The sequence below is a fragment of the Anomaloglossus baeobatrachus genome, chromosome 5 (assembly GCF_048569485.1).
Source record: "Anomaloglossus baeobatrachus isolate aAnoBae1 chromosome 5, aAnoBae1.hap1, whole genome shotgun sequence".
Taxonomy (NCBI): Eukaryota; Metazoa; Chordata; class Amphibia; order Anura; family Aromobatidae; genus Anomaloglossus; species Anomaloglossus baeobatrachus.
Window position 1 is genome coordinate 495,001,935 of NC_134357.1, and position 19,507 is coordinate 495,021,441.

At 45.5% G+C, this 19,507-nt stretch overlaps 1 protein-coding gene and 1 long non-coding RNA gene across 4 annotated transcripts in view; one reads left to right on the forward strand and one right to left on the reverse strand.

Moving 5' to 3' along the window:
- The window catches only part of PIK3R6 (phosphoinositide-3-kinase regulatory subunit 6), a 90,009-nt gene that overhangs the window by 56,260 nt on the left and 14,242 nt on the right, over positions 1–19,507 (reverse strand). Inside the window, exon 1 of one of the 3 annotated variants that reach the window (XM_075347942.1) lies at positions 14,396–14,491. The exons of 1 other annotated variant lie outside the window; for it this stretch is intronic. The gene's annotated coding sequence lies outside the window, so the exon portion shown is untranslated. Of the gene's footprint in view, positions 1–13,668; positions 13,736–14,395; positions 14,492–19,507 lie in introns of those variants that run through there. One more of the 3 variants, XM_075347943.1, reaches the window with a different exon arrangement.
- Positions 18,733–19,507, forward strand: part of LOC142310420 (uncharacterized) — a 77,604-nt gene continuing 76,829 nt past the window's right edge. The window contains exon 1 of the long non-coding RNA XR_012754150.1: positions 18,733–18,782. This is a non-coding gene — a long non-coding RNA (uncharacterized LOC142310420). The remainder of the gene's footprint in view (positions 18,783–19,507) is intronic.

The window sequence follows — 19,507 nt, forward strand, 5'->3', positions numbered from 1 at the left end:
TATCTGTGGAAGAAAACACAGTACATATTTATCCCAGCAATTGTCCAGGGTTTCTAATGCACATTTGACTGACAGCTGAACCTGTCAATATAGTTTATGGTAGCGTTCGACAAATCCAGTCCTCAACGCCTGTCAACGGGTCATGTTTTCAGGATTTTCGTAATATTGCTTAGGTCATGAATATAACACCTGTGTAATACTAAGGAAATCCTGAAAACATGACCTGTTGATGGGCGTTGGGGACTGGAGTTGGGAAACACAAGTTTGGTGGGGACTTCAAGTGTGTAGTTGGTTACAAATGTAAGTTTCCTTATCAGCTGCACAACAAAAGGCAGCAGATAGATTATGGTCTGTCACAAGATTTGCAACAAGTGGGAGGAAATTCAACCGCCGTTAGCTAAAAATAGCTGCAACCAAAAAAAAAGTACAGAAAACAAACACCTGTAAAGTTAAGCATTAATTCCCACATTGGAAACTTTGTATTGCTGGAGGAAACAACGCATCAGCAGATTACTACTGTACAACTGATTTTGGAAGAGCTTCATAAGGATTAGGTAGTGTTGGCAAATTGTCCAGTTTCTAGTGTTTGTGCTTTTATTGTAGAGCAGTCGATCACATGGTTTTTATGATAAAAAGTACCATCAAATAATTGATCAATTACGTGTTTTATTTTTGTACGGTTCTAAACTGCAAAGCTTGGAGTTCACAATGAGATCTGAGGATCTAGCATAGATAATGGGGTATCAAAAAGAAGTATGTCACGAACAGCCGGGGAAGTCCCTCAGAAATCCGCAGCTGTTCACTGATTTGTTACACACGACTACTCTCTAGCGCCCCCCTTGTCTGCAGGCCACTTTTGGTACTGCAGGACAATGCATAAGATGAGGCTGCTGAGCTGATAATGCCAAATATTGGAGGTCTCACAGCAAGGGTAAATGTATATCTCTGATTCCTGCTAATGGAATATTTATATACCTCGGTACCCTTAATGATAGCACTCCAATAATTCTATGCAATAACAATTACGCTGCCACCACCCAGACTTTCTACAGGTAGCTGGGAACCCGTTTCAGATAGCATAAGGCCCTTCGGGGTTTTGGATTCGTATATAAAGCATAAGGAAGGAAACTCTTAAATTTTTATATATTTAATCCGAAAATAGGCAGTGTTTAAAGAATATACAAGAAGTTACAAAAGGGAACAATACACATTACGGCATAACAGTTACATTAAAATAAAAGGTATAAACATGAAACTTACTAAGCTTCTGCCATAGAAGTGACGTCTGCTTATGGAGGGAGGGGCTCCAAGAGATGTTAGAATCGGCCAGCATCACCCTTCATGATGCCCTCCTAAGTACTGACTGCCCCAAAAGACAGGAACTGTCTCTTATGCTCTTGCTAGCCCCCCTTGCCTGTGACATCATTTTACAGTCACTTGTGGGCTGGGCTTGAGATGGTCACAAAGTTCCATAATTCTAGGGTTTTTCATATCTTTGCTCCTGGGTCACACAGGTGAAAGATATTAGCGTCATATTTAATATCTCGATTTTACAGTTACATTGATACCAAACACAACGCCTCTAGCACAATTTTACTGGCCAATACTAATTTGTCGTGATTCCGTCGATCTCCTCGTCAGGTGAGACGGTGCGCTGGGTTCCGCACGACGCAGGGATTCTGGCAATGTGTTTTTCATCTTTCTAGCATTAAAGTCGCACTTCAAAACCTGCTTTGGGAGTTTTCCCGCCAATATTACAAAGAATTGTCTTTCTCTGCAGCTTTTGGCTTTTCTTCTACCATCACCCAAAGTCATAAATACCTTAAGCTTCCAGGCCAATCAGATAATCGCCATGACGACCTGTGGCTGGTGAAGAAGAGGGGGAGGAAGTCCCTTCAACAGCTCTACATGACACCTCCCCCTTTTTGAGGTAGCATGGGAGATTGATTTGCCAATCGTCTCCTAAGCCTACCTCGCTGGCATCCCCCTGCCGGGACAGCCCATCAGCGTTGCCATGCTCAACACCCTTCCTGTGTTGAATGGTAAAGTCATACTGCTGTAGTGCCAAGCTCCACCGCAGTAGCTTACCATTGTCGCCGGCCACCCGATGTAGCCAGCTGAGAGGGTTGTGGTCTGTCACTATGGTGAAGTTGCGTCCATATAGGTAGGGCTGCAGTTTCCGCAGGGCCCACACTATAGAGAGGCACTCCTTCTCCACAGTGGCGTAGGCCACTTCCCGGGGTAAGAGCTTGCGGCTGAGAAACATCACCGGATGCTCTTCTCCCTTCCCATTTACCTGGCTGAGTACTGCACCAAGGCCAAACGCACTGGCATCTGTCTGAACTATGAACCGTCGGGTGAAGTTCGGAGCTTGTAGGATTGGGGGACTGGCGAGGGCAGCTTTTAGTGCCCTGAAGGACCGTTCACAGTCATCTGTCCAGGTGACTACTTGCGGTAGCTTCTTTTTGGTGAGGTCCGTCAACGGCTTAGCAAGAGCACTATAGTTAGGAACGAACTTCCTATAGTACCCTGCCGTACCCAAGAAGGACATCACCTGCTTCTTTGACTTGGGGGTAGGCCAGGAGGTGATGGCATCAACCTTCCCTGGCTCTGGTTTCAGGGTCCCGCCACCCACTCTGTGTCCAAGGTACTGTACCTCAGTCATGCCGATCTGACACTTCCCTGGCTTTATAGTCAGACCAGCGCTTTGGATCCGCCTGAGCACCTGTTCCAGGTGCCCCAGGTGTTCCTCCCAAGTGGGACTAAAGATGGCAATGTCATCCAGGTAAGCTACTGCAAACCCTCCTAGTCCCTCGAGCAGCTGGTCGACCAATCGCTGGAAAGTGGCAGGAGCATTTCTCATGCCAAAGGGCATGACAAGGGATTCATACAGCCCGAATGGGGTGATGAAGGCGGACCTTTCCTGTGCTTCCTTGGACATAGGGATCTGCCAGTACCCTCGACTCAGGTCCATGATGGTCAGGTACTGGGCCCCGGCTAAGCAATCCAGTAACTCGTCGATGCGTGGCATTGGGTACGCATCGGGTGCTGTGATTGCATTTAGCCTCCTGTAGTCCACACAAAACCGGGTTGTCCGGTCCTTTTTGGGAACCAAGACTACAGGCGAGGCCCATGCACTTTTGGACCTCTGGATCACTCCCAGGACTAGCATTTCATCGATCTCCCTTTTTATGTCCTTTTGTACCTCTAGGGAGACACGGTATGGGGGTTGACGAACTGGGGAATGACTCCCTGTGTCCACCTGGTGGGTGGCTAGGGATGTCTTCCCTGGGACATTCGTGAAGGTCATCAGGTAGGGCCGGAATACCTCCCGCAGCTGGGACTTTTGGTCCAAGGATAGCTGTGGGTTGAATGCCGCCTCCTCGATAGACCCTCCATCCCGGGCTGAGGCGAGCAAGTCCACCAAGACTTCACTTTCGCCTTCCTCGGGAAGACTACACACAGGAAGAGCAAAGGCTTCCCTGTCATGATGAGCTTTCATCATGTTGACATGGAAGACCTTTTGCCTCTTCCTGGCATGGTCGATGGTGACCACATAGTTTACGTCATTGAGGCGCTGATGCACCAGGTATGGACCCTCCCAGGCCGCCTGAAGCTTGTTCTGGGTCATTGGGACTAGGACCCACACCTTCTGACCCACTTCATACACCCGCTCTCGAGCGTGTTGGTCGTACCATCGCTTCTGGCTGGCCTGGGCTTGCGCCATATTCTCATGCACCATCTGCGTCATTGACTGCATTTTGTCACGGAGCCGAATGACATACTCCACAACGGACACTTCTGGGGAATTCAGTTCCTCTTCCCAGGATTCCCTTACCAGACCAAGAGGCCCCCGGACTCGTCTGCCATACAGGAGCTCGAAGGGGGAAAACCCCGTTGAGGCCTGTGGTACCTCTCTGTAGGCAAACAGCAGGTGTGAGAGATACCGCTCCCAGTCGCGTCCATGTGACTCAACCAGCATCTTAAGCATCTGCTTAAGTGTACCATTAAATCGCTCACACAAACCATTGGTCTGTGGGTGATAAGCGCTTGATATCAGATGCCGCACCTGCATTTTCTTACAGAGAGCCTCCATTAGACGAGACATGAACTGAGTCCCCTGGTCGGTAAGCATCTCCCTGGGAAATCCTACTCGGGAGAATATGATCAAGAGGGCATCTGCCACCTTATCGGCTCTAACTGAGGACAGAGCCACTGCCTCCGGATACCGGGTAGCATAGTCTACCACAGTAAGGACGAACCGTTTTCCAGAGCTGCTGGGGACGGCCAGAGGCCCGACAATGTCCACAGCGACCCTCTGGAAAGGCTCTTCTATCACCGGCAAAGAGATCAGGGGAGCTTTGGGAGCAGGCCCTGACTTTCCCACTCTTTGACATGTGATACAGGAGCGGCAGTAGTTGGCAACATCTGTCCCCATTTTGGGCCAATAGAAGTGGTGAGACAGCCGGGCCTTGGTTTTGCTAACCCCCAAGTGTCCGGCGAGTGGGATCTCATGGGCAATCCGCAGCAACTCACTCCTAAAGCGGTGAGGCACCACCAGCTGTTTTTCCTTCAGCCACTCTTGTTGGGGGTTACAGGGAATTGTCTCCCGGTACAACTTTCCCTGGTCCCAGAATACCCTCTCCTTATCGGTCTCGGAAGAGGGCTTCTCTGCGAGGTCCCTTAACGTCTTTAGACTGGCATCAGTTCGTAGAGCCACCTGAAACTCTTGGCTAGAAGCAGCCAAAAGTGACGTTAAGGTTCCAACCTCACCAGGACCCTCTGGGACCTGCTCTGGGTCCGTAACCAGTTCCGTTATCCCTCTGGGTGAAGAGGTGTCAGCAGGCAAGGTTTCATTTGCGTTCTGGGCACTCTGACTGCGGGTGACAGCACCGATGAAGGCTGTCTCCCCGGGGAATAGCCACTCTTCCCCATCAGCCTGACAGGTACTACTGGCTGTGTCACTGTCCGCTGTGACACTGCTCAGCTGCATTTGACCACTGTCCTCGTGGTTCTCATGTCTGCCTCCATCTCTCTCAGCACAGACACTTGCTACCTTGGGGTTGTCCTCAGCCACGTCACCCTGCCGCGTGGCATGGCTGAGTTCCCCTGTACAAATCTCCACCTTATTACCATGCACAACATTTGTAATTACGTTCTGGATATCCGCATTCGGGTCGCATGACTTATCAACAACATTTGCATCACATGATTTAACAACATTTGCATCACATGACTGATCAACAACATTTGTATCACATGACTTTTTGGATTCGGGGGGATCATCAGGGAGAAATTGTGCAACTAATCGCCCCAGATCAGTCCCCAATAAAACATTGGTTGGTAGATGTTCATCCACCCCCACTTCCCTCCACCCTCTCCCAGCACCCCAGTCGAGGGGAATCAGGGCCATTGGGAAGGAGTGGTGGACACCCCCCGCCAAGGCGACAGTCAGGAGTTTTCCCGGGATAAAGTTTTCAGGGGGTACCAGTTCAGGGCGGACCAGTGTTCTGTCGGCCCCAGTGTCCTTGAGCCCCACAGTGGGGGTTCCGCCTACGGTGACGGGGTGTAGGTTTTCGCAGGCCCTACCACCCGCCTTCCTTGCCAAAAGGACAGTTCCAGTGGGCCCTTGGGCCTTGGATGTGGGGTTCCTCTTCTGCCTCTCTGGGCAACCAGAGCTGAGGTGTCCAGGCAGGTTGCAGGAAAAACACCTGCGAGTGTCAGAGGTGGGCCGGGCACTGGTGGATGAAACAGGACCTACGGGAGGTCGGCTGGTAGGGGCAGGGGTGGTTGTAGTTGTCATCTTACCCCCTTTCCAGCTAGTGGTGGACGGCTTCCGCACCTCCGATGCACGGTTGGCCACATAGGCGTCGGCAATCTGGGCTGCTTTTGAGGCCTCCTTGGGCTCTCGGTCCATAACAAACTGTCGAACCTCCACAGGACAGACATGTAGGAGTTGGTCCTTCACCATGAGGTCCTTTAACTCCTCAAAGGTTGTAACGGACAGTCCTTGGATCCACTGGTCAAAGGTGCGCTGGAGCCCACCCTCCAGATCGCTGTAGCTGTCATGAGGTCCGAGCTGGAGGGTCCGGAATTTTTTTCGGTACACCTCTGGAGTCAGCTGATACTTCCGTACTAGGGCCTGCTTGATGGCCCCATAGTCTCCACTCTGCTCTTGAGGGAGACTGGCAAACGCGTCCAGGGCCTTGCCTCGCAGCCCTGGGGTTAAGTATCGTGCCCATTGTGTTGAGGGTAACTGGTACTGCAAGCAAGTCTTTTCAAATCCCCTCAGAAAGGTGTCCAAATCCCCGTCCTTTTCCATCACAAGAAAGTGCTCCGGTCGGGGCTTAAAGCTGCTGGCATTATTGGACTCACCGTTTAGTGAGGAACATGTCTGCTGCCGGGCTTTGAGGATATTCAATTCATGGTCTCTCTGGGCTTGGCGCTCTCGCTCGGCTCTCTCAGCCTCTCGCTCGGCCTGAGCCTGGCGCTCGGCTCTCTCAGCCTCTCGCTCGGCTCTCTCAGCCTCTCGCTCGGCTCTCTCAGCCTCTCGATATTGCTGAATGAGGTTTAGCCGTCCCTGCCGGTCATCTGCAGCGAATTGTTGTAGAGCCATCTTCAGGAAAGAGTCCATGTTGCCCCGGTCACTGCTCTGGCTTGCAGTTGATGGTGGGGACTCTGCAGAAGCACTATCCTGGGCTTGGCTTGCCTCCTCTTCTCCAGCACTGGGGGAATGAACGTGCTCTGCGTCCCATTGTAAAAGTTCTTTAATGAGGTCTTGCCTCGTTTTGCCATGGCCATCAATCAACTTGGATCTGCAGAGTGCAGCAAGAACTTCCTTCTTCTGCTGATTGTACCAGGCTTCTGACACAGCCTCCATAATTGCCAAATAAAAGATAGGATAGAAAACAAGAGAGAAGGGGAGGGGGTAACTGCTACACGTACAGTATTGTTCCAGGTATATTTAAACACTGAGTTCAATCCTCAAAACTTTTGCAAGTTTTTAGTGACAGGGATGATTGCTCAAACCAGATCACTAATGCTTTATATATCCCACCGCTTGCCACCAATTTGTCACGAACAGCCGGGGAAGTCCCTCAGAAATCCGCAGCTGTTCACTGATTTGTTACACACGACTACTCTCTAGCGCCCCCCTTGTCTGCAGGCCACTTTTGGTACTGCAGGACAATGCATAAGATGAGGCTGCTGAGCTGATAATGCCAAATATTGGAGGTCTCACAGCAAGGGTAAATGTATATCTCTGATTCCTGCTAATGGAATATTTATATACCTCGGTACCCTTAATGATAGCACTCCAATAATTCTATGCAATAACAATTACGCTGCCACCACCCAGACTTTCTACAGGTAGCTGGGAACCCGTTTCAGATAGCATAAGGCCCTTCGGGGTTTTGGATTCGTATATAAAGCATAAGGAAGGAAACTCTTAAATTTTTATATATTTAATCCGAAAATAGGCAGTGTTTAAAGAATATACAAGAAGTTACAAAAGGGAACAATACACATTACGGCATAACAGTTACATTAAAATAAAAGGTATAAACATGAAACTTACTAAGCTTCTGCCATAGAAGTGACGTCTGCTTATGGAGGGAGGGGCTCCAAGAGATGTTAGAATCGGCCAGCATCACCCTTCATGATGCCCTCCTAAGTACTGACTGCCCCAAAAGACAGGAACTGTCTCTTATGCTCTTGCTAGCCCCCCTTGCCTGTGACATCATTTTACAGTCACTTGTGGGCTGGGCTTGAGATGGTCACAAAGTTCCATAATTCTAGGGTTTTTCATATCTTTGCTCCTGGGTCACACAGGTGAAAGATATTAGCGTCATATTTAATATCTCGATTTTACAGTTACATTGATACCAAACACAACGCCTCTAGCACAATTTTACTGGCCAATACTAATTTGTCGTGATTCCGTCGATCTCCTCGTCAGGTGAGACGGTGCGCTGGGTTCCGCACGACGCAGGGATTCTGGCAATGTGTTTTTCATCTTTCTAGCATTAAAGTCGCACTTCAAAACCTGCTTTGGGAGTTTTCCCGCCAATATTACAAAGAATTGTCTTTCTCTGCAGCTTTTGGCTTTTCTTCTACCATCACCCAAAGTCATAAATACCTTAAGCTTCCAGGCCAATCAGATAATCGCCATGACGACCTGTGGCTGGTGAAGAAGAGGGGGAGGAAGTCCCTTCAACAGCTCTACATGACAAAGTAGTAGCAAGTAAAATATATCTTTGTACCGTGTTAGCCAGTAGAGATAAAAAAAATTGTTTAAAAGAACAGAGAGTCCTCAGTGGTTGATACCTTTTAATGGCTAACTGAAAAGATGGTAATAATTGCAAGCTTTCGAGACTACTCAGGTCTCTTCATCTACCATGCCTGATGAAGAGACCTGAGTAGTCTCGAAAGCTTGCAATTATTACCATCTTTTCAGTTAGCCATTAAAAGGTATCAACCACTGAGGACTCTCTGTTCTTTTAAACAATTTTTTTTAAAGTAGTAGCAATCAGCTCAAATTCCTATGAAGCTCATGGTCTGTGCTAAGGTTTCCCAAAGGCTGTACAACAGATTATATCATTATAATGTGCACATCAGGAATTGCCATAATGGTTTTCTTTAAAGGATGCTTTTAAGTTATTACACACTTTCCTTAGGTATTTCAAAACTAAATTATCCCAAAAGGTAATATTATTTTTTTAATGGGATGTTGATACAACATTTGGAGAAAAGCATTGGGACACATGACATAATAACTGATCAGTCTGATTGCCCCCAGTGTATAACATACAGCCCCTCGCCATTCAGTCTGTCTACTGAAGCTTGTGACAGAATGGCTCATTGTAAAGAGCTCACTTATACCTTTTGTGGTCCTGTGCTAGAAACCATTGGTGTAACAAGTCAGTGCATGAGTTTTCTTCCCTGGCAAATATTTGACCATACATCATTCCTTTTTTGTTCGAGAATGAATGGAAAGAATTTAGGGATTCCCACTAGTGATGAGTGAGCACTACAATGCTCGGGTGCTAGGTACTCTTAACGAGCAGTTGGATGCTCGGATGGGCTTGACTTGAGTACCATATAATGTAAGTCAATGGGGAACTGTAGCATATTTCCAGAAGATTTCCCCCCCCCCCCCAAAAAAAGCTCATGTTCCCCATTGACTTCCAGTATACTCGGGCACTCAAGTAGCGCTCATTTGAGCATCCAACTACTCATTACGAGTACTGAGCACCCGAGCATGGTAGAGCTCGCTCATCACTAGTTCCCACCCCACCTCTGTATGTTCCTGCACCAAACAATAAGCTCATTTATTTATTATTCGCCAATACTATGTGAAGGTGTTTGTCCAGATTAAACAAATTATCACCTATCACCTAGGATGGGTGATAACTTGCAGATCAATGAGTGTCCCAATTCTGGGATCAGCACTAATTTGTAGGTCAGATAACTTTTATCACCTTTACAAGATGACACAACAGGTTGGACACCCAAATGCTGCTCCTTTTATTCCTGTTGGAAAAAGCTGAGCGCTCAGCAGCCACATTGGGAGTCATTGGAGTGCAAGTTGCACTTGCGCACTTCTACTCCATTCGTAGGCTATGTGCGCACAGTGCATTTTTCGGGTGCGTTTTTGTTCAGAAAACTGCATGACTTAGCTTCACCAACAAAGTCTGAGTTTTTTAATTTTTGCTGTCTGCACACAACGTATATTTTTTAGCTGTGTTTTTGTGATGCTCACAAAAATGCAGCATGCCAATTCTTTTTGCGTTTTCCACCCATTGAGTTCAATGAGATGTTAAAAAACGCAATGAAAAACGCAAATTGCAAATATAGCTGCGTTTTAGTGCGTTTCTATGACTAAAAACGCAGCTATAAACGCAAGGGGTGGGTAGTACAGTGACGTGTACAGAAAGAGGATTCCTTCTGTTGGCAAACACAGAAGCGTGAATCCTCCCAGTACCGCCACCGCTGCTTCCACCTCCCGTCCGGCGCCATGTCCGCTCCCGTCCTGCACCATGTCCGGGCGGGAGGTGGAAGCAGCTGCGAAATCAAAAGTCAACAGTAGAAAAAAAAAAAATGTCATACACACCTGTCTGCAGACTCCAGTGACACGTCCGATAGCTGCAGGACAGGCCGGTTATCAGCTGATGCGGCACCTGACTGCATCAGCTGATCGTATAAGTCTTGTGGTGAGGCCGGCTTTTTACCGCCCGGCCGGCTTAAACTATCAGCTGATGCTGTCAGGTGACTTCATCAGCTGATTACCACCGGGTCCTGCAGCAATCGGATGGAAGTCTGCACAGACGTGTGTATTATTTATTTATTTTTTTTTGCACTGATTCATCAGCTGATTGTACAAAAGCCGTTTATACAATCAGCTGATGTGTCATGAGATTCACGTCCTTGAACCTGACACATCATCTGATGCCTTCCAGCAAACCGATTAGATGATATTAGATCTGGATTGGACGGCGCGGGACCCTTGACCCTAGATTACTGCGGAGGGGGGGTTCTTTAGTTCAATAAAGATGGAGTCACTAATTGTGTTTGTGTTTTATTTCTAATAAAAAAAAAATATTTTTCTGTGTGTTGTGTTTTTTTTATCTTTACTAGAAATTCATGGTGGCCATGTCTAATATTGGCGTGACACCATGACTTTCGGGCTTAGGGCCAGCTGATAATCTACAGCTAGTACTAATCCCATTATTACCCAGCGAGCCACCGGGCATCAGGGCAGTTGGAAGAGTTGGATTCAGCGCCAGAAGATGGCGCTTCTATGAAAGCGCCATTTTCTGGGGTGGGTTGCGGACTGCAATTTGCAGCTGGGGTGACCAGAAAGCTTGGGCATGCTGCACTGCGGATTCCAATCCCCAGCTGCCTAGTTGTACCTGACCGGACTCAAAAATTGGGCGAAGCCCACATCATTTTTTTGGGGGGGGGCAAAAAACTCCTGGATGGAGCATGCTGAGCCTTGTAGTTCTGCAGCTGCTGTCTACTCTCCTGCATACACTAGTGGATGGAGCATGCTGAGCCTTGTAGTTCTGCTCCCACTGCATCTCCCTCCAGCATACAGTCCTGGATGGAGCATGCTGAGCCTTGTAGTTCTGCAGCTGTCGGCTCTCCTGCATACACTAGTGGAGAATGAAAAACATATTGAAGAAGGAAATTACAACGGACCTTTTTTTTTTTCAACAATCTTTAATGGCATAGTACACCGATAAAAAACGCATAAAAACGTAGTGAGCAAACCACAGCAAAAAACACGGTAAAAACGTATGTTTTTTGCCACGTTTTTTTGCTACGGGTGCATTTTTTGTGCGTTTTTTGCTGCAAAAAATGCACAAACGCAGCATCAAAAAAGCACAGCATGCGCACATAGCCTTACACGTATGTAAAGTTTCCCCTTCTGAATTCAGAGACAAGCACCAGTCAAAAGTTATCTGAGAAATAGGTGATAAGTTGTTTAGCCCGACAACACCTTTAAACCCTTTTTGTATTTCCTGAATAGAGCCATCTCATTAGGCAGTCATAGATGTTATACCACCAAGGCAGATTTTGTTCACAATATGGCTTTACCCTTACGTAATGTGTCCAATGCTCTGCAGCTACACTATACTTTTCTTATCCATGGCATAGGTTTACATGGCTGAGCAGCTGCTTGCAGCATTAGATCCCCAAGCACAATTATTAGCGTCAGACGCATGTAGTAAGGGTGCAACCACTGGAGCAGTGGACACGTGTTCTGTGCAGTGACGGATCATAGTTTTCTTTCTGGCATGTCATATACAAGTCTGCATCTGGAGAATGCCAGGAAAACCTCATCTGCCTGACTGCATTGTGCCGGCTGTACAGTTTGCTGGAGGAGGCATAATGCTATGGGCTTCTTTTTCAGGTGTCGACCTAAGGCCTAAGACACACAGCGATAAAAACAGTGCGAGTGGCGTGCAATAAAACATCGCATTCCACTCGGACCAATATTAGCCTGTGTGTCAGCACACATGAGCGATTATTTTCTCAGCCCTAATCGGACAGAGAAAACAATCGCAGCATGTTGCGATTGTAATGCGAGACTTTCTCTCGCACCCATTCAAGTGTATGGGGAGAGAGAAAGATCGCACTGCACTCGCATTACACCGGTGTACTGCGAGTGCAGAGCGAGTATCACAATAGCCGGCTACAAAAGAGTGAGGGAGATAAATCCCTCCCCCCGCTCTCACAGTTGGACCTCAGTCGCAGGCACACTCGCATGACACTCGGCTCTGCTGTGCTGCCAGCGTGATCCGAGTGTCATGCGAGGATCGCGCTAGTGCCCTGTGTGGCCCCAACCTCTTAGTTCAAGTAACGTGAAATCTAAGCCTGATTCATGAAGATAGCTGGAGTAAAATGCACCTAAATCATTAAGAGGCAATCAGGGGCTGAGGTACAGTTCTTATGCCACTAAAGTTGCAAATATTGCATTGAATTTGTCAGGCGGGATTTGCCTTGGTACATCCCAGCTCCACCCACTGGCTGAGACTGGTGTAAAGGCCCCAAAAGTGAAACATTTTTGTACGACATTGAGTTGCTCAAAAATGTTGCAATGTTTCAAGATTGTTGTTCAAGGAATTTCAACATCTTGATTAGTTGGGCAATTCTTCAGCACAATATATTTTGGACAATTCTAACTTTCAGCCTAGTGGGAACAGTTTGGGGTTTTCTGTTTCCCATGACTGTACCCAGTGCACAAGGCCATAAAGACGTTGTTTGGGGGAGTTTGATATAGAAGAACTTGAGGCCGGACCTCAACCCCATCCATCACCTTTGACATTAACTAGCTTCTCATCCACTTTTTTTTTTTTAACCAAACATTAACTGAAGCAGGAAAATCTGCTAGTTGGCATGTTTACCGCAATTATACAAAGAGCATACTTGCAATGATTGATCAAGCAAGAAACAGTGGAATCCTGACATTGGGCATATTGCACACTGTCAGGATCTGACTATCTGCTCTATGATATAGGAAATTAAGTTTTAGCTTGGAATACTTTTTCAAATATTTGTAAACAGACCAATTGTGTGCTCAAAGACTGCTGACTATAGCTCCCCAAATGTTTGACAATGGCTGCTCATAAAGGTATTGTTCGGTATGCAAAAAAAAACAACAAACAGGCACCGTATAAGGAAATTCTTAGTTACTAGAGGTAAGTAGTCCTTTGTTCAAGATCCTCATCTTTTGCCATAGTGGAAATCTCCGGAGGACCTGAAACAGATTATGAATAAGGCCCCGTTCACATTGCGCTTTTACTTGCGTTCAGTGGTGCCGTCGGGGCATCCGTCCGAACCGCCCCTCCCCCACCCCGCAAAACGTGTTTCGGACGCATGTGCCGACAGGGCCATTGACTATAATGAAGCAAACTCTGTTAGCGTGTGCTCTGTCTTGCACCATTTTTGCACATATACGTTTTCTGCAGGCGTACACCTGAACGTAGTCGACTACGTTCGGGTGTCCGCCTGCAGGATGCCCCGATGGGACCACTGAACGTAAGTAAAAGTGCAATGTGAAAGGGGCCTAAGGGTGTTACGGACCCTAAACGTGTTGATGTTTTACTTGGTCTGTATCATGCTATTTTAATCCTAGCTATGTCACATATCCAAAAATAAAGATACCTGCACTTTTGTGGAGCCGGTTCTTCCAATTTTTGAAAGTATCTTCCTGCACCAAGGCAGTGATGTTTCCTTGCTCTGAACAGCCAAGTCAGTATACATGACTGAGCTGGACTTCTCTGTATGCTCAATACACACACAAGAGCTATTGATATGAAGAGGCAGTGTCTAATGCTTCATTAACCCTGTGGGGGCGCTACAGGGAAATTTATCACAAAATGCCAGATTTCACTCTATATTATGACTGATTGCTGAGTATCCCAGCTGGAAATGCAACGTATCAGCAAGGGACCCTTCTAACAAGTGCAGAATATTCAAAGGGAAGAGCTCATGAGTTTGATAACTTGCGCAGAAAAGGATAAATCCAATTATATCAAGGTCATAACAATTTTTATTAACCTAATTAAGGTAATTCCTGTCTGACCGCTGTTGGATGCCAATATATTAACCATGTAGTAGCAAACTCCCTGGGAACAATAGATAATTTTTTTTGTAGAAATGCCAAAGACAAGGAAGAAACATCCAATACTAAAAAGAAACAAAAAAAAGGAAACCTGTAGGACTTAATCCAAAAGCAGAACTGATGGGAGAAAGAAGTAGGTTCAAAATGAGATCTTCAGCTGGGAGCATGGCACAGTGGGTGACCTGAGTGGGTGTTGTGGTTAAGTGACATAGACGGGAAAGTTTGCAGGTGCAAAATGAGATATTTGTAGATATTATTGCATCCTACCTGAACTCTTCAGATACCAGATCCTCCCCGTCAAGAACTCCAATTCACAATAAACCCAAACATCCAGAGCCAAGGCAGAGCTTTGCATCTGGGCTCCGACTGAGTCACTGAATAATAAGCGGGTTGTCTACTATTACATGCCGGATAAAGGACTTTTGAAAACCTTAATAAGGGGGATTGTCTTCGCAGAGAGCATCTCAAGCTGTGCATGGTTGGGGCAGTGATGCAGAAGGGTGGGGGGTGCACATTCCCATGAACGCTGCTACATTATCTAATAATATTTAACTGTTTCACCATTATGGATAAAGGCAGCGTCAACTTCTTTCATCTCCTCTTCAACAGAACCTCTCACGCAGAGATAGTTAGCACGTCTAATGGAATATTTAAAGGTTTTCCTACAATCAATGTGGCAGTATTGGCATGAAATATTCAGGAGTGATGCGCTGTGTTAACTAGATTTATTACTAAGGAGGCAGAGGTGAGCTGGAGCTCCATTCAGTTTGTAAATCAAAGGCAGATATTGATTGTTGTATGTTGGGCTTTCATGGAAAATTTCTGGCTGATCAAGAGGCATTTAGATATCTAAGGGCACTGGCAGGTCTTTGTGGTGGATAATGATAAAGAATTACTTTTTATCTCAATCGTGGTGTTGGCCATAAGACTGCACCATTGGTGCTCGATTGGCCTTTGATCATGCATTGGCATAAACACCCATATTACCCCCAATCATGCATGCACCTTTACTAAGATGATTCCTACGAAATCTAAGGGCAGACCTGATGATGAATTTTGACAGCTCTTAGTTTCCAAAGCAGTAAGCTACAGAAAGTTGCCTTGCCCCTAATTGATAATACTTTTCGCTAAAGTATTTTTCCATTTTTTTTCTGAATTATTTGTACTATGTCAGCATTGGCTAACTACATTATAGGTAATTTTTGCCTGTCAATATCCTTTGAAAATGTATACAGTGGGGAAAGTAAGTATTTAATATAATGCTGATTTTACAGGTTTTCCCACCTACAAATTATAGGGAACTCTGTAATTTTTATCTTAAGTACACGTCAACTGTTAGACAGAATTCCCAAAAAAATTCAGAAAATCATTGTACAAATTTTGAAAAATTATTTTGCATTTTATTGCATGAAAAATATATTTGATCATGAACCAAACCAGCAATAAAAGACCTATTATTTTTTCTTTAAGAAGCCCTGCTACTCTGCATTACCTGTATTAATTGCACCTGCTTGAGCTCATTACCTGTATAAAAAAAACATGTCCACTCACTCAAGCAATCACACTCCAACCTCTCCACCATGGCCAATACCAAAGAACTGTCTAAGGACAGCAGGGATAAAATTGTAGATCTGCACAAGGCTGGGATGGGGTACAGGACAATAGGCAAGCAGCTTGGTGAGAAGGCAACAACTGTTGGTGCACTTATTAGAAAATAGAAGAAACACAAGAAGACTGTCAATCTTACTTGTTCTGACGCTCCATGCAAGATCTCATCTTGTAGGGTAAGGAGGATTGTAACAAAGGTCAGGGATCCTGCCATAACTACACGGGAGGACATGTTCAATGACCTGAAGAAAGGTGGGAGCACAATCTCAAAAAATTATATTAGGAACATTATGCTGTTATAGATTAAAATCCTGCAGGGCACACAAGATCCCCCTGCTCTTGCCAGCACATGTCCAGGTCTGTTTGAAGTTTGCCAATGACCATATGGATGATCTAGAGGAGGTATGGGAGAAGGTCATGTCAGATGAGACCAAAATAGAATTTTTTGGTATCAACTGCACTCGCCGTGTTTGGAGTAAGATGGATGAGTGCAACCCCAAGAACACTGTCTCAACCGTGAAGCATGGGGGTAGAGACATTTATATGTTGGGGGTGATTTTCTGCAAAGGGGACAGGACGATTGCACTGTATTGAAGGGAGGAAAGATATATTGCACGATTTTGGCCAACAACTTCCCTCCCTCAGTAAGAACATTTAAGATGGGTCGTGGCTGGGTCTTCCAGCATGACAATGACCCGAAACACATAGCCAGGGCAACTAAGGAGTGACTCCATAAGAAGCACTTCAAGATCTTGGAGTGGCTGTTGAAAAGACGCCAACAGTAGTGCTCTGATTGTAAGGCGGGCTTTACACGTTGCGACATCACTAGCAATTGCTAGCGATGTCCAGTGCGATGGCACCCGCCCCCGTCGCACATGCGATATGTGGTGATTGCTGCCGTAGCGATAATATTCGCTACGGCAGCTTCACACACACATACCTGGTCGGCGACGTCGCTGTGACCGCCGGACAATCCCTCCTTCAAGGGGGAGGTGCGTTCGGCGTCACAGCGACGTCACTAATCAGCCAGCCAATAGAAGCGGAGGGGCGGAGATGAGCGGGACATAACATCCCGCCCACCTTCTCCCTTTAGCATTGCCGGCGGGACGCAGGTAAGGAGATGTTTGTCGCTTCTGCGGGTTTACACACAGCGATGTGTGGAGCTGCAGGAACGACAAACATCGTACCTGCGGTTGAACCGACATTATGGAAATGAACAACGTTACACAGATCAGCGATATTGTACGCTTCTGTGCTCGTTCATCGTCGCACCTAGGATTTACACGTTGCGATGTCGCTACCGGCGTCGGATGTGCGTCACTAACGACGTGACCCCGACGATATATCGGTAGCGATGTCGCAACGTGTAAAGCCCCCTAAGTGTGACTAATATTTGATTGTGGTGGTCTATTTCTTAGAAAAAGAAATTGCTTGGCCCCTAGTTTATCCCTTTTCGTCAATATTTTATTAAAGCCAATTCTTCACAACTCTGAACGTCATGGGCAGCACCACCAATTATCTCTGTGAAAACCACACACAGATATATACTAGATAAGATTAAAATGAGTCACAGTAGTCACTGGCATTTTATCTAACCATCAGGACATTTCTTGTTTTTGAGCATAAACTTGTCAATGAAGTTATAATCCAAAATATGGTATTACCCTAGGCTATAGAGTTTATGCTATAATGGTAATAATTAAGGAATCACGATGTGGCTTCTATTAGTAGTTGGAGAAACCTCAGCCTCGGAACTCCTTGAAAGGAAGTTTCTACTTGACGTAAGAATTTCTAAATCTCACTATAAGAAATTCCTTTAAAGAATTCCAGGAAGTTGTTGACATTAAACAAGTTTTCTTGATGTCTCCCACCATGCTCCATCCCACACGCAAAGCACATTTTAAGAAGTTTCACCCCTTTATGAAGATAACGTTGGTAAAATGTTGCACATTTGTTTTTCAAGATTAAAGGACAGGATCCTTTATTATCTTTCATATATCGTAACATTTAGTCACACAACGTTGGGTGCCAATGGAAAGTGTGATGCAATTTATTGACCAAAAGGTTACTAGTCTAAGAACATAATATAATAGGGATGCTCGTTTTTATGCCTTGCTGCTCCAGTTGCACAAGCATTTAGGGCAAAAGTAAATCGAACAACATTTCAAAATCGGCACCATTGCCTAAATCAGTTGGCCATGATAGAAATTAGGAGGTTGAAGGCGTTTTCCCCACATATATATATTGGATAAATTCCTTTAACATTTTAAGTGCCAAATCACACTTGTTTTGTCTAGAGAGGTAATCATTAGAAAATTAAAATTGTCGTTGCCTTGTTACACTGACAAAAAACTCTCCTAGAATGATCGGACACGTGCCAGTGAGCATGCAGTAAGAAACTCTACCTCTAGGCAGATGTGGATTTGGGATACCAGGGATGCTGAGTTAAGAGGCGACACACACTGCAGTCTATCTTATTTATCATATAATAGTGGAGATACAAGAAGTGCTGGGGTAAGAAGAAGCTGCTTACACTGCTGTCCACCCTGTCTATCTGGTCTAATACTGGAGATACTAGAGGTGATGAGGTAAGAAGAGGCTATACACACTGCAGTCCACCCTGTGTATCATACAATACGGTAAATACAAGGAGTGCTAAGGTAAGAAGAGGCTGCTGACACTGCTGTCCACCCTGTGGATCTGATCTAATACTGGAGATACCACAGGTGCTGAGGTAAGAAGAGGCCGCTCCCACTGCTATCCACGCTATCTGATCTTATAGTAGAGCTAGATATACCAGGAGTGCTGAGGTAAGAAGAGGCTGCTCACACTGCTGTCCACCTTATCTGATCTTATACTAGATGTACTATATAAAAAAAAAGTAAGAACCGGTTTAAATGCCGCGCTAAAAACCACAGATGCTGTAGATAAAAAGATTTCCTTTTATTTTACAGTTCTACATGTTTCAGAGATATCTCAGTCTCCTTCCTCAGGAAAAAGAAATCATATTCCACAGATTCATACTAGATGTACTAGTAGTCCTGAGGTAAGAAGAGGCTGCTCATACTGCTGTCCACCCTATCTATCTGATCTAATACCTCAGCACCTGTGGTATCTCTAGTAAGAGGCTGCTCACACTGCTGTGTCCATCCTATTTGATCTTCTACTGGAGATATCAGAGTTCTGAGGTAAGAAGAGGCTGCTTGTACTGCTGTCCACACAGTTTGTATGATCTAATACTAGAGATAGCATGGGGGCTGAGGTAAGAAGAAGCTTGCTCGCACTGCTCTCCACCCTATCTGATCTAATTCTGGAGATACCAGGAGTGCTCAAGTAAGGGGAGGGTGCTCACACTGTTGTCCACCCTGTCTATACAACTGCAACTATAAATTTTTCATGGAAGATCTGATTCAGACATCTGTATTTTTCGCTTATTAAAAAAACAAACAAAAAAAAACAAACCACTAAATCTTCAGTGGTTTTTAACATCAGTGATTTTCTTATGTGCAGAAAAAAATTGCAAACTTTTCCTATGCATTGTAAAGTTAAAAATGGACACCACATGGACAGCATCACATACAGTATGTGATTTTAATCTGTGACTTGGAAAAGAAATAGACACATTTGTGTTTTGTTTTTATTTGGTGACATAAGATCTGCAACAAAATATATACTTATGAGCAGCACCATAGACTATAATGGATGGATATTCTGTGAAAAACATGGATGTAACATGCACATCAAAAACTGATGTCTGAATGAGGCCTTAAT